The sequence below is a fragment of the Nicotiana sylvestris genome, chromosome 8 (genome assembly GCF_000393655.2).
Source record: "Nicotiana sylvestris chromosome 8, ASM39365v2, whole genome shotgun sequence".
In the NCBI taxonomy this organism is placed as follows: domain Eukaryota; kingdom Viridiplantae; phylum Streptophyta; class Magnoliopsida; order Solanales; family Solanaceae; genus Nicotiana; species Nicotiana sylvestris.
The window spans coordinates 81,599,259-81,614,959 of record NC_091064.1 but is presented as its reverse complement, the minus strand read 5'-3'; the positions used below and the strand labels follow the sequence as shown (position 1 = coordinate 81,614,959).

Here is a 15,701-nt window from a genome sequence, read left to right as displayed (position 1 = left end):
GTTGGGCCTTTTGAGGTGCTTCGGAGGATTGGGGAGGTGGCTTATGAGCTTGCTTTGACACCCAGCTTGTCGAGTGTGCATCCGGTATTTCATGTTTCTATGCTCCAGAAGTATATTGGGGATCGTTCATGTTCTGGATTTCAGCACGGTGCAGTTAGATGGTGATTTTGACTTATGATGTGGATCCAATAACTATTTTGGAGCGACAGGTTTGAAAGTTTAGATCAAAGGATATATCTTCAGTGAAAGTGAAGTGGAGAGGTCAGCCCGTAGAGGAGGCTACCTGGGAGACCAAGCGGGAGATGCGGATTAGATAACCTCACCTGTTTGAGGCTTTAGGTATGTTTCTCGACTCGTTCGAGGATTTAAGAGGGGGAGGATGTAATGACTCGGCCGGTCATTTCATGAGTTACCACTCTATTTCCCCCATTACTGCTTCTTATTGCTTTGTTTGTCGGTTCTATGTGTGATCGGGTTGGTTGGCTCGGGTTCGGAAAGGTTTTGGTAAGGTTTGAGACACCTAGTCTCTTTTGAGGAAGCTTAAGTTGGAAAAGTCAACTGGATATTGACTTATATGTTAGGGGGTTCGGATGTGAATTCCAATGGTTCGGATAGCTTCAGGAGGTGATTTGAGACTTAGGAGCGTGATCGGAAAGCGTTTTGGAGGTCCAGAGTAGATTTGGGCTTGAATTGGTGAAATTGGAATTTTGGTGTTTTTCGGTTGATAGGTGAGATTTTGATATAGGAGTCGGAATGGAATTCCAGGAGTTGCAGTAGTTCCGTTGTGTCATTTAGGATGTGTGTGAAAAATTTCAGGTCATTTAGACGTAGCTTGGTAGACTTTTTGATCAAAAGCGAAATTCGGAAGATATTGAAATCTTAGGCTTGATTTCGATGTGATTTGTTTGATTCGATGTTGTTTGAGATATTTTGAAGATTGGTACAAGTTTGGGTAGTGGTATATGATGTGTTGGTGCTTTTCGTTGAGGTTCTGGGGGCCTCGGGGTGATTTCAGATGGTTGGCGAAAGTTTGGAAGTTGGTTTTGGCAGCTGAAGATGTTCCATTGCTGTCATAACCACACTTACAGCTAGGGAACCGCAGGTGCGGTCTCGCAGAAGCGAAAAAGGAGCCACAGATGCGGCCAAGTGGAAGGTTTGTTGGAACTGCATAAGCGATCAAGAGGGCGCATCTGCGGTGGCATAGGTGCGATATTTTAACCGCAGATGCGGAAGTGGTCAAGTAAGTGGAAACCGCAGGTGCGGTAGTCTAGACCGCAGAAGCGGTAAAAGGGCCGCAGGTGCGAAAAGCCTGGGCCAGAAGGTAAAAATTATTTCCTTCGCGAATTTTTGGGTTATTCCACCATTTCTATGTCGGTTTTGGAGCTTTTTGGGAGATTTTGAAGAGGCAATTCAAGGGAGCTTCATTGAGGTAAGATTGTTGAACCTAAAACTCATTTCTATGGTATTATTTTACGGATTAGAGCTGTAATTATGAAAATTAAGGGTTAAAATTGGGGAAACTAGGGCTGGTATTGGAGACCTTAACTTGAGGATTTGAGGGGCCATTTATGGTCGGGATTTGGGCCTTTTTGATATGTATGAACTCGTAGGGGAGATAAGGAATCTATTGATGTAAAATTTATCGAATTTCGAGACGTGGGCCCAGGGGTCGGGTTTTGGTTAATTTTGGGATTTATGCTGTAAATTGATTATTTTCTCATGGGCTTCATTCCATTAGCATATTTTGACCTCGTGATTCTGATTTTGGATAGATTCGACGCGAGTAGAGGCTGATTTGAGGGGCAAAGGCGCCGCGAGCTAGAGTTTGGACCGGATTGAGGTGAGTAATGATTGTAAATGCTGTCCTGAGGGTATGAAACCCCGGATTTCACATCGTTGTGTTATATTGAGGTGACGCACACGCTAGATGTCGAGCGTAGGATCGTGCACCGTTAGGGATTGTGACTTAGTGTATCCTGAATGACTGTTTTACCACGTATTTGATTGAAAACTATTTGCTATCACCATATTTTGGGTTGAATGCCATATTTGTGCCCCGTACCAACTATTTGGACCCTTAAGGGATTTTTACTGATATTTTCTCATTGTTTTGACTTTATACTTGTACTCAGTCATGCTATATTCTACTGTTTTTATAACTCAACCATATTTACTCTATTTTAACACATTAAATGATATTCTAAATGATAATTTGAGCTGAGCATTCATGTATTACTGTTGCCCGGGTGGCTTATGAGATTTTGACTGAGTAAGGCTGAGGGCCTGTGTTGTGAGGATACACTGATTTATGATTATGAGGCCGAGGGCCTGAGATTGTACGCCACGAGGTGGCTTATTGATATGAGGCCGAGAGCCTACTGATTATGCCATGAGATAGCTTGATATTGCGCTTGGGCCGTAAGGGGCCCCTCCCGTAGTCTGTACACCCCTAGTGAGTGCGGGTACCATTGTGATATAAGATATAGCCTGAGGGGCTGGTGTTGTTCCATGATATTGCCCGAGGGTCTGTTGACATTGTGCCCGAGGGCAGATTTTATGTGTTTATCTATTCTAACTGCTTTTCGTTTAATTGTTTAACTGTTAAAAGGTGTTTTAAAGAAGCTTCTTCTAAACTAATGTGTCTTTATATGTTTTCACTATTTCATTGCTTTTACTGGTTTTATACTGCTTCTTTTATAGCATGTTGATGTGCTTTTACGTAATTTCTTATCGCTCAGTCTTCATTTATTATTATTACTCACTGAATTTGAGTACTCACTTTACTCCCTGCACCCCGTGTACAGATTCACGCGCTTCAGGTCCTGCTTGCGAGGGTTGAGAGCTTCCAGCAGACTTTAGAGTACACTAGGTAGCTGCTCGGCGTTCGCAGTCCAGTGTCTCTCCCTCTTATCATTATTTATTTCCCTTGTCCTAGTTATGTAATCGTTTGTGTAGACTCTTTCAGACTTGTAGTTTATGATAGATGCTCATGACTGGTAACACCCCGATGTCAGGCTATGTCTATTCCATAAATTGTCTTATTCTCTTTTACTTTGGTATTATTATTATTATGTTAACGACTTTATTTTGTATTATTTTAACTACTTAAAATGAATTGGGTATGTGTCAGCTGACCTTGTCGTCACGAGAGACGTCATCACGATCGGGTCCGTGTTTAGGGTCGTGACATTTTAGTATTGAGCTCATTATATTTTTAAAGTTATGGATTCATATATATTATTTTTGCAATTTTAACGAATTTTTATATATAAATTTTTTAGTTTGCGTCGATTCAATTGAACCCATTGTTATCACACTACCTACGCCAATGTCGAAGATAGCATTATGGTAAGGGGTGCTCGATCAGCATAATGGTAAAAAATTTACTCTCACTTTTTAAATTGTGTTATTTTGATAATATTCTATTTTTTGTTCTTGTTGTATGAGACTTGGATAAAATTTGGTACTTTATATTATGTTTAAGAATGGTATATTAATTTGTAGACCATAAAGCGGTATTTCTTTCGTTCACCGATTGTAAAGACTAATTGAATAAGTGCAATTAAAGTTTCAATTCGATAATCTTAACCCTAAATGTCGAAGGGTGAAACCTTCGGTGTTGTAATCCTGGCACCACATTCCGAGAAGGTTTGAAAGGTGAGATCATTGCTTGAATTTATTAGTATACAACTTTTGATTTGACTCTATCCTCCGGATTTTATTCAAATCATATTCTGCGTTTAAGAGTGTAAATCCTTTTATACACTTTAGTTTAATATTTTGTACAGAATATTATATATTTTATGGTTAGAAGCTTATTAATTGTGCTTGGGTTTTGAATGACATAATATGTCAAGATAAGTTTTACTATTTTGTGTATGTTGAAAAATAACTGACAATATTAACCAAGAATCAAGGAAATTAGAAATAACTTATCGTATTAAACGCGCCGTTATAGCAAGCCATTGCCTTGAAAGCGATTACAGTCTGATTAAGGTACAAAGCGTCAAGACCGACCACTCTTAAAGTTCCACAACACACAAAAAAAAACTTTTATTTTGTTCTCCGTTATTAATGTATCTTAAATCTTGAGAAATTACTTCGATAAACATGAATTATTGAGGCTTAACAAAAGTATATTATTATGTGTGTGTATATATATTCTCATAAATTAACTTTGTTGCTCCTTCATATATATAATTGACTAAACCCTTAAGAATTATTATACGACGTGCAACGTACATTTATTAAAATTAGTATATATTTTATAAAAGCACAAATATTTTAGATTAAATGTTGAATGATAAAAATATCCGTAAACCGTTGATCGACTTTTACACCTTAAAATATTTATAGAATTTAGGGATATAATTGTAAAATCAATCAAGGATAAAAGGGGAGAAATATTAAACGAAGTGATTTCCCGTAATAATTCTATTTCTAAGTATGTTTTCATATATCACAACTTTTTCTCTTTGAACGACTTGCACATGAAGTATATCTCTTTCGTACCTGTTACTGTATGCTATGGGTTAACAAAAAACAAATGGACAAAAGGAGAAAAAGTAGTGTTTATCCTAAAAATTGAATAACAATTAAATTTATAATGTGGTTTTAAGGATACATGATTTCACCTAATACCAATTGATGAATATGAAGATTAGTAATAGAAATTAACAATAAGATAACCAAATCAGTGTTTGACTGAAATTCAGCCCTCGAGCTTGAATACCCTCGAACTAATTGGTGCAAGAACAGTTAATAATTTAACTAGCTGATGAACGAGAATATAAACGAAAGAGAAAGTGTTATATTGCTTCGATATCTGTGAACCAAGTGTCTTACAAATGATTGGAACTCCTATTTATATAGTAGATGAATTGTAAGTATGGTATAATTCTAATTATAGAAGGAAATCCTACGATTATCTAATTAACTGTCCTTGATTTGATCCGTTCCGAGATTTCCGCCATGATCTTCGAGCAGTCACGAATATCTCGCCTTTATATTATTATGCTACCTTCGGTCTCGCTCGATGTCTATCTCATTTGATCTCAATCACCACCGGCCTCGATCTTGATAGATACCCCGAATCTCGAACTCGGTACTTTGTCCTCGTGCCTCAGTCCGATCTATTACGGTATCGATCTTCGATCCTCACACTGGTCTTGATAAATTACTAAAATTGGGTGGGCCCGATTTTATACATATACAGATAGTCCCCTCGTTTTTAGAGTGTAACGACAAGAAACGAATTGAGCCTTCGATCCTTGACCTATGATGACGTCATTCCCATAACGTAAGCGGTAGATGTGATTGAAATATCCCATAGGTGCAGTTCCCAAGGCATTAAATGTGTGCCAGTTGATGGTCGGCCACTAGTGGTTTTTAATCGTTACCATGAAATCCATAAATAGACCTTTTTCTCATTGATTCAAACTTTACTTTCAATTTCTTCTAATCTCCAACGCTTTTTACATCTTTCAAGTTTTTCCGTTCTGCAAAATCTTCCGATTTTGTGGTCAACCTTCTCAAAACACCAAGTCTTATTTTCTTCTTCTTTCTTCAAACTCAAACAAAAAATGGCGAAAACGTCAAAATTTGTGCCGTAGAAAGAAAAAGCTTCTTCGTCTAAGACGGCCGGTGAGCAACCAACGGCGGAGCCACTCCATGAAGAATTCTTTCCTATGTTGTGTGTCCTTGACACCGATTTCAAAGTTGAAAAGACCTCCTCAATTCCTGGCCGATGTGAGCCAATGTCAAGGTACATATGCACAATCACCAATGGCCTTTTAAAGCAAGTTAAAAAGGATTGCAATTGGATAGACAAAAACGTGGTGGTGCCCGAGCCCGAAGAGTCAATCACTACGCATGTGAAGGGGTTTCTGTGTGTTTAGACCTACCCTTTCACAATGGGTCCTCTAGATCTAATTATCGTGGACTTCTACAAGAAGTACGAGGTCACCCTCGGCCAAATTCATCCTTCTTTTTGGAGGATAGTAATACTGCTCCGCTTCTTTGTGGGTCAGGTCGACGGGCTTCCCTTTACCATTGACCATCTCATACGCTTATACAGCCCCCGATTTTATCGAGGGAGGCTCATAAAGCTTCAACGTTGGTCCTCTAAGTCTGTTTTCACAAGCATGGATAAGGACAAGGACCATGATTGGGTGGGACGATTTGTTCGAGTAAAGATCTCGGACCTGTTCCAGACCAAAAGCATGCCATTTCTAGAGAAATGGAACATGAAACACGAGTATAATTCTATTTTTTAACTCCTGCTTATTATCTTCGTTTTTTCTTCCTTCCTTACTGGCGTTTCATTTGGTGCAGTCGTTGCCTGGATGTCGTGTGCAACTCCCCATCTTGAGAACTGGTTTAGGATCCTAGTATTGACATCGAAACATGTTGAACACGCATGGCGTGAGTTGTCGAAGGGTCGATGGGATTCCCGAAACCACAGTAAGTTTTTGCTTGTCTCTACAACTATTATCATTATCCGTATTTTCTCTCGATTTTACTTGTCTTTCTTTTGCAAGTATCTTGAAGGATGTGCCGATGAGGCCCCCATCAGGTGATGAAGAAAATCTTCCGCAGCCGTCTGTTCGAAAACAGAAAAAAGAGCGGAAAAGGAAGGACATTTTGATATCCACGATGTTGGACGAGAAAAAGCCCAAATAGAGGCAGTCCCGTAGGGGGAATGTCATCCCTTTGACTATGGACTCAGTCCTCAGGCTACGAGAGGAGCCCGAAGAGGGTGAGCAAGAAGAAGAAGATGAAGATGATTCTGGGCTGATAGCCCATGCATGAACTAGCACCGGGGCTCGAAAAGCTTTGGAACAAGTGGAGATTGATGCTAATCGGCCTGGGCTTGATGATGTCGGGAAGGAGACTTCGAACCAAGTCCTCGAGCCGAAAGGAATCAAAGGTGGTCCCGTAGGAGGAATGAGCTCGAGGCTCCCCAAGATGGAGGTAGATCCTCAAGATATCCTCGGGGGCAATAGAAATTGGGATTCCTCCTTGTTTTCTTCAGTCTCCGATTCTTTAATACACGACCCTCAAGACGTGGAAACTTGTCATGGGGAAGAAACTCATAGAGAGGAAGATCTCTTCCATGGTTTATTTACCGGGATAGAAGACGTCACTGGTTTTTTGAGGTTTCGAGAAAAAGATCGGGTGAGGATTCCTTGAGTTTCAATCTGACTGATCAATTTCTGGCTCCCACTATTGATCCTGCACGAAAACGAATTATCGTGATCTCGGTCCCGGAAGATGCTTGTGTTCTTGGTTCCCCAATAGGGGTTTCCAGCTACCTCCAAGGTTTGGTCACAGAGGAGGATAGAGCTTAGATGAACATGGTAGGAGCACCTTGTCCTTTCAATGAAGCCCAACAAGCTTTAAACTGGGTAATCTCTGATTCTTCTATCCATTTTTGTACTTGGGTTTTTCTCCCTTAGTATAATTTTTCCCTTCTATGCTTACAGGCTTCAGTACTTCATCACGAAGCTTTCCTCCGATTCTGAGGGGAACTAGGCCTTTATAAGGCTGATATCCAGGGGATTACCGATGAGAAGAATGCCTTTAAACTTTCCAGTGGGCAAGAAGAAGAAGAAATCAAGGTCCTCTGAGTTGAACTGGCTACGACTCAGAAAGAACAGAGTGAACTGACCGAGCAGGTAAATAAAGTCTTAAAAGCTCACCGCCTCAGTTTGGGACTAGTGGCTAACAATTCTATCTCATAAGTCCAGCAACTACACGAAATGATTAGGTAACTCCATGGAGAGGTAGATATGGTGAAGGCGGAAACCATAGCATGGAAGAAAAATATGTACCGTCTTTCCTCAAAGAAATAGATTGTTTGAGCTCAGTTATCCTCGACTGAAAGCCAGTCCCAAGGTATGAAAGATAAAAACTTGGCACAAGCAAAGAAAATTGAGAAGCTCCATGCCCGACTGGTCACGGAACTTGTAGTGGCGAAATCCGAAGTTGAAACATCTACGGCCAATGCTAAGGCAATCGTGGCCGTCTACTGATCCGACGCCAAAGCCGCTCAAGTTCGAGCAAAGGAATTTGCTGATACTACTCAGACTCGAGCATACTGGGTCGCCGAACTTGCCAAGTGCCAGTCTCGAAGGGAAACTCTCGAGGAGATCCATGATCGTGGCTTTGATCTCGTTACCGAGATCAAAAATGCAAAAAAGCTTGAAGGTGAAGCTAAAACATTGGTCTCTTCTGATAATGATGTTTCATGACCCCAAAACTGACCCGGTCGTGATGGAGCCTATTGTGAAACTAGGCCAGCCAACTCATTTCCAAAAAATCCATATTTCATTTAAAACATAAGTAAAACCATGTTTCAACTGAAATCCAATGAAAGATATAAAGTAAAAATCAAACGAAGCAAAAGATTACAAGCTCGACCTCGGGTGCCACTAAGTCATAAGCAAAATACTGCAACTGCTCAAAATAAAACAAGACTAACATAGTCTGATAATAGCCAACAAATACACTAAGAGGAAGATAAGGAAGGAGAAAGGCGGGACTGCGATCACTAGGAAGCTACTTCGCTATCTCCAATGAAAGCCCATGACTGAAATAATCAGTAACCGCTATCGTGGCCTGAGATTCCTGGATCTACACACAAGGTGCAGGGGGTAACGTGAGTAAACCAACTCAATAATTAACAAGTCCAAACAATAGACTAAGAGGTAGTAACGAACTAAACCTCCTTAAAGATAACATAAACAACGTATAGAAACGTAGGCATGCTTTCAGCTAAATAGACAGTTCAAAACAGAGAATAGAGCAGATATGAACATGGTAAAGAAATGAGACTCTGCTACATCTATATGCCAGTGCACATGCTATATGGAATGCACCATACTGAGTGCCTCATGTGCCCACAATCTCAAATACTCGTCCACCCAGTACTGTATATGGATCATACGGCCCAGGGAAGATCCATCCCGGAATATATACATATCTGACAGAAGTCACTCAGTACTGAGGAAGGCCAATCTAGCCTGTGGAGAAGATCCATCTACAGATAGTAACAATCATAACAACCTCACAACCACTCGGTACTGTATATGGCACATAAGGCCTAGGGAAGATCCATCCCAGAAGATATACACATCACAGACCATCGGTCTCTAGTACCGAGGAACACGCCAACCAGCCTCATGGAGAAGATCTATATCCATAGCAAGGGAAGATCCATTCCTGAATATAATCAACTATGCTAACTAGGGGTGTGTTACAGACTCCGGAGGGGCTCTTACAGCCCAAGTGCTATTATAAACATCAACATAATCACTGCAGCGTGCAGCCCCATCCTATAATTATCACTCACAATTAGGCTGTCGGGCTCACTCAGTCATCACTCTCAAGTCTTACACATACGGGCTCACAATATCATGAAACTAGCCCGAAACAATGATATGATGTACCAAATAATAATAACTGAGACTAAGACATGATATGATATGCATGAGCAAGACTGAGTGCAGAATATCAATAAATTTAATGAGATGACAACAAGAAATGATAACTCGGATCTCAACAGTATCAGCGTGAAGCCCTAACAGGAAATCTAGCATGTTTTTACAACACATTTACTTAATCACATGATAGAAACATGGATATCAACAAGAAAGAGTTACTAAACGGTGCCATGGAATGAGATAGGCCATAATTCTCACGGTGCACGTCCACACGCCCATCACTTGGCATTTGTGTCACATCAATAGTAATCATAAAACACATAGTTCGGGGTTTCGAATCCTCAGAACCAAGTTTGGAAGCGTTACTTACCTCAAGCAAAGCCAAACTCTAGCCGCGATGCCCTTGCATCTCGATTCGACCTCCAAATGCCCCGAATCTAACCAAAATCAGTATATTATCATCAATATACGCTAAAGGAATGAAACCCATATGAAAATTATCAAATTAACTCAAAAATCATGAAATTGGCCACACCCGACCTGTAAGGCCCCGTGAAATTTTACTCCAAAACCCAAAATCTCATAGTGCCAAGTCAGGGATATGTGTTAGAAATTGTGTTCAGACCTTTTTGGATTGGTCTGTGCATGGAAAAGTTATTTTCAGAAAAATACATTTTTGCAATCAATTATGCGGTCGAATTATAGCTATGCGGACCGCATAGTTGCAGCAGAGTCAGACAAAGTGCTGGTTAATTTTGAGGTCAACTATGCGGCCAATTATGCGATCGCATAATTGACATTCGGGCCGCCTAGTCATCACATAATCTCCTTGGAATTTTGGCGAGGGGTAGTTTTGCGGTGCATTATGCAACCACAGAACGGGTATGCGGACCGCATTCTTGTCGCATACCTGGGCAGTTTGTTCAGGTTTTGGGGGCCATTTTTGCGGTCCCTTTTGCGAGACGCATGTCAGTTATGCGATCGCAGATTGTGTCGGGGCTCCTATTTTCTAACTTTTAAAACCCGGCCCTATTCCATTAAAACACCCCATTAGACCCTTTTATGCTATTTTTCTACTACATCTAAGGTGAGAGAATGTGCTATAGAGAGAGAGTGATCTTCATTAAGTCCCCATTCAAACCTTACCTAAACCCTTAAAGATTATCAAGTAAAGCTACTAGGCCTTTACTCCAAGAGGTAAGAACTTGAGTCCTAACCTTTGATTTCGAAATTCATACTAGAATAGGTAATTAACAAGTGGGTTCATGGGGTATAAGGATTGATTGTCTTGCATGCATAAATGATAATAGGGTATGGGGAGATTGTGAGTTAAAAAGATAGCAATTTAAGTGTAAGATGTAAAAAAATCTCTCACAAAAGGGTCCAAAAATTACAATGCACACTTAGTGCATGATAATATACTGAAATGAGCTAGAATCTTAATCCTGTCTCTAATTCTTGGTTCAATTTAAAATTCTCATAAAATAGATCGAAGTTGCTTGAAAGTTACGGAATTATTGTAAGGATTTAAGGAAAGCTCTATTGAGGTATGTATGGATAAAACCCCCTCTCCTTAGAAATTGAGCTTCCATGGTGTCCGTGCAAATGTCGTAGGTCTGGAATTTGATTGATGTAGTACTTGTTATATCAAATGAATTAGTGTGGTGAGAATACATGTGGAAGGTGCATTTCCATGTGTTTATTGTGCTATTCTTTGTAAAATTGAGGGTGTGTGAAGAACATGAACTATGTGCTAAAATGCCTAAATTTCAAGTCAAGGTTACATTGTGATTATTATGCCGAACTAGGTGAATTCCTCTTTATGCTTACAACTTGAATTGCTCTTGTATGTGCCTATGATCTTAAATGGCAAGGTTAATGTTGAAAATGGGAATAATAAGAAATATGAGTTATGGAATGTGGCCTAGTGCCAAGTATTGATGTGGTAATTGTGGCCCCAAGTGCCGATGAACTAATGTATGTGAAACCAAAAAGTGAAGTGAGATGATTAATGGAAAAAGGTGTAACGTCTTGGTAAGATGGCCTAGCCAATCGGGCCGTGATTGGACACCATGCTACTCACATGGTGGTATTGTGTTGATGATTGAAACTGGAAAGTGAGAATGAAATAGTGATTGAGGTATATGTCTCAAATGAGGCAGCTTAGCCGATCGGGCCGTGATCGGATTCCGCTCAAGAAAGCGGTGGTATTATAAATGATGATGAATAGTATTAAAGGCCCCAACCTAAAGCTACGGAATTTTTGTGAAAGTTTTATGATTCTTTTATTTGATGATGTGGTGGTCGTTTAAAGCCTTTGATTGTTCCTTGTAATTTCTTTGTTCTTTCTAATGAGATGGTGTTTAGTTATACATATTAGTATTATTCCATGGTACTAACGTCCATTTTGCTAGGGCGCTACATTTTTGAATGAATGTAGGTGGCGCTATAGTGGGTAGTGCCGATCGTGCAGAGCAGAGTATCCTCCTCTCAAAGTCTTGGTGAGCGCTTTTTCCTTCAAGGGGTGATGTTGTACATCATTTGATGTAAATTTCCACTTTTGAGGTATAGTCGGGGCCTTGTTGCCGGCATTATCATAACTATCTTTTGTACCCTTAGAGGCTCCGTAGACGTTTCTGCGGGTTATGTTCGGGTTGGATGGGTCACTAGATCATTTTGTAATTGTAAACTCTTGTTTCCTCTAAACTGTAATTGCATAATGTTTTGGGAAAATGACCACAGGTTTAAGGTTTGTGATATAAAATGAACTAACAATATTGAATGTACGATCTCCCTTATTGTTAAAATAAACAAAAACATGGTTCCCTTAATCATATTGAGTTGGGTAGAAAGTGTTTAAAAAGGCTTGCTCAGTTGAGTTCACTCGATTGAGCGTCGGTCACGCCTCCTGAGGTTGGGGCATGAGAAACTTGGTATCAAAGCCTAAGGTTTGAAAGTGTCTTAGGATGTCTGGGAGACGTGTGTAGTTGAGTCCTTCTTATCGGTGTGTAGTCGACCACATCTATAAGTTGGAGGCTACTTGGGAATTTAGGAATAACACCCTTCTTTGATATTCTGGATCGTGCGGCAATTGTGAAACCATTCCTCTTCTAACTAGTGCACTCCTTCAATTTTCAGTACATGGCACCTAAGAAGAAAGCGAGAATTAGTCAAGAAGCCAATGCCACCTCAGGAGTGGCTGATGATTCACTACTTGATACTGCGGGTGAGGATAATCGCCCTACTATCACACTGCCTGATTCTTCTACTCCAGAGCAGATTACCTTAGTTCCTACATCTATGGAGGGTACCACCATCCCTCCCGCCTGTATTCTTGTCCCGCATCCAGCCCCAACTTTCGGTTTCGGTATTTCTGATGGTGATCTTAGGGGAGCTATCCAGATGTTGACCCAGCTAGTGGCCTCTCAGGCCCAGAGGTCAAATGCCGCACCCAGTTCATCTATCCAGCAAGGGAATTCCACAAGTTCTATGGTAAACAAATTTCTTCAGCTAGACCCTCTAGTGTTTACGGGTGCCAATTCAAAGGAGGACCCCCATGATTTTATTGATGAGATGCACAAGACCCTCAGGGTTATGTGTGCAACTGAGATAGAGGGAGTAGAGTTGGCCGCCTACCGTCTGAAAGGGATGGCCTACTCGTGGTTTGAGTTGTGGGAAGATTCCCGTGAGGAGGGGAGCCATCCGGTAAGGTAGAGCGAGTTTGCCGATGCTTTTGTAGATCATTTCCTACCTGCTGAGACAAGGGCAGCTCGTGCAGTAGAGTTTGAGAATCTAAAGCAAGGTAGTAGAAGTGTGTGGGAGTACCACATGGAGTTTGCCCGCCTGTCCAAATATGCTATTCACATGTTGCCCATAATGGAGGCCAGGGTGCGGCGATTTGTTCAGGGCCTTAATCCTTTGACTATTAATGAAGCTTCTATAGCTGCCTTGGATTCTGACATGAATTATGGGAAGATGGTGGCATTTGCTCAGGCCACAGAGAACCGTAAACTAAAGAACAGGATGGTGAGAGAGAGGGTAACAGAAAGGCCCGGTCTACGGGCAACATGGGTGAGTCACTAGGTGAGGGAAGATCAGCTTTTCGGGGAGGATCATCAGGGTTGTCCCAGTCGGTCGCACAGTCTTCAGCCTATTGTCGCACCTCCTTTTAACACACCCCGAGAAGTATATAAGGGAGTTTTCCAATTTAAGTGACATTATTCGATATGAGATTATTTATTTATTTTTCAGAGTTACCACTTGGAATATTTTAATTGGTGTCCCAAGTAACCGGTTTATTTAAATCCCAAATCGAGAAAATTTCGACTTTCCTTTTGAAGTCTGCGAACCAAAAATTCTAAGTAAGGAATTCTGTTAACCCGGGAGAAGGTGTGAGGCATTCCCGGGTTCCGTGGTTCTAGCACGGTCACTTAGCAATTTATACTTGGCTTAAATTGTCTGACTACTCATTTTTAGGACCTATGTGCATTTATTTTTTTTTACCACTTTTAAATCACTTGATTATTCGTAATTAAAGAATTGAGTTACGCGTACGTATACTCTTTTCCTTTGGCGCGTCAAAAGTCATGTCACGCGAACGTGTCCACGATTAATAACACTTTGTTTATTTTATTAAGAAAACGTTTGGTTGAAGTTGCGCGAACGCATCCCTCAAGTCATTTTTAGAAATAAATTTGCAATTATGTTACGCGAAAGTATACATAATCGCAATACTAATCTAAATCGAGCCTAAAGCAAACTACGAGTATTTGATATTTGTTAGATCTAAATTATAAAACTAATACAAGGGTCATGTATTTTGGGATTTTAATTGGCACGGCACACCTCGATTCCAATTTTAGAGGGAAAGCCCCAAAACTAAACTTTGAGGGCCATCAATTAAAAGATTTTTTTATATGTGGCACATCCCAATTTATTTGATCTAAATTTGTGAGGGCCATAGGTTATAGATTTAAAATGTGGCACACCTCAAGTTATTGGGCTTTTGGGTCTATGGTATATTCACCTTTTCTCTAGGTTAAAGACATGCTAATATATATTGACTATATCATGAAATACTACTGGCATAAAAATATAGCAACTTTGGAATGTTATTTTTTTTAAAACAATTACGCCCCTGAAAATGACCAAAAGGAAACCACAGGAAAACTAAAAGAGGTCAAAAGCTAGATAATGATTTTAATTTAATTTCAAACAAGTGCGAAAAATCAAATTTTTTTTAAAAAAAATATTATTAATTTATTCAACATAATCGAGTAAAATACCAGTAACGTCAAAATTATCCTCAGAATAAACACATGAGCCGATACCTAGGAAAAGCAAACAATATACGACAAATAAATCTTCTATTGTTCTTTTGACCATTTCTTGCACCACTACCAACGTTGATCCTAAAGCCAAAATTAATACTTCTACATTTTATATCAAGATATTTCGCGTCAAAAGGGGTACGAATCAGATGGTTGTCCAAACAAATTAAAAAAAAAATATGAGTGGTCTATCTTTATAAACTTTTCGAAGAACATGTCAAGTTATCTTGTATTTAATGTTGCTAAACCATAATAAACTTTCTTTGCACTTTTTTTTAAAAAAAAATAAAAAATCCCAGCACTGGACAAGATCTGGAAAAATTCAACACGGGATATTATATGGTAGACAAAATACATGTTCCAACTTTGAACAATTAAAGCTACCTATGCTTCAAAAATAGGCAAATGATGCACTGGCTTTTAACCATCTCTCTAACTTCCCATCCCAAGAAAAAGATTAAATTAAATATACAAGCAAATGAAAGAAAGAGAAAGAAGAGCAACAAGGCATTAAGCTAAACAGAGGATTTTTCAAGGTTTCATAATCCTAGGCTTCTTTTGGCCACCATAATTAGATTAATGTTTAAATATAATAACTCAAACCATCTGTTTACTGAAATTAAAACTTAATCCAAGGCAGAGAGAAAAAAAAAATAACGAGACGGGGAGGAACTGAGAGAAAACCTGTTTGAACAAAAAGATCTCGGATATATGAGCAAAACGCAGAAAATAACTATAATTGTAGGATCCGAAATCCGGCGAGTTCCTCTTCCTTTCCTCAACAAATTTTAAAGAAGAAGAAAACTTAAGATGAAGCTTCACAGTAACAGGACAGCAACAAAAGTCGTAGAATCTTCTGGTTTCTTTGGAAATAAAACTTGAACGAAGAACACAAACTTAGACCATTTTTTATTTTTTTTCGTTTTCT

General features: G+C 39.7%; 1 long non-coding RNA gene across 1 annotated transcript; it reads right to left on the bottom strand.

The window, feature by feature from the left end:
- Window positions 1–8,391: 8,391 nt before the first annotated feature.
- LOC104226245 (uncharacterized) lies at window positions 8,392–15,701 on the bottom strand. Its single transcript, XR_710804.2, has 3 exons — window positions 15,458–15,701; window positions 9,814–9,880; window positions 8,392–8,634 (listed from the first exon to the last, which is right to left on the bottom strand). It is a non-coding gene; the product is annotated as an uncharacterized lncRNA (long non-coding RNA).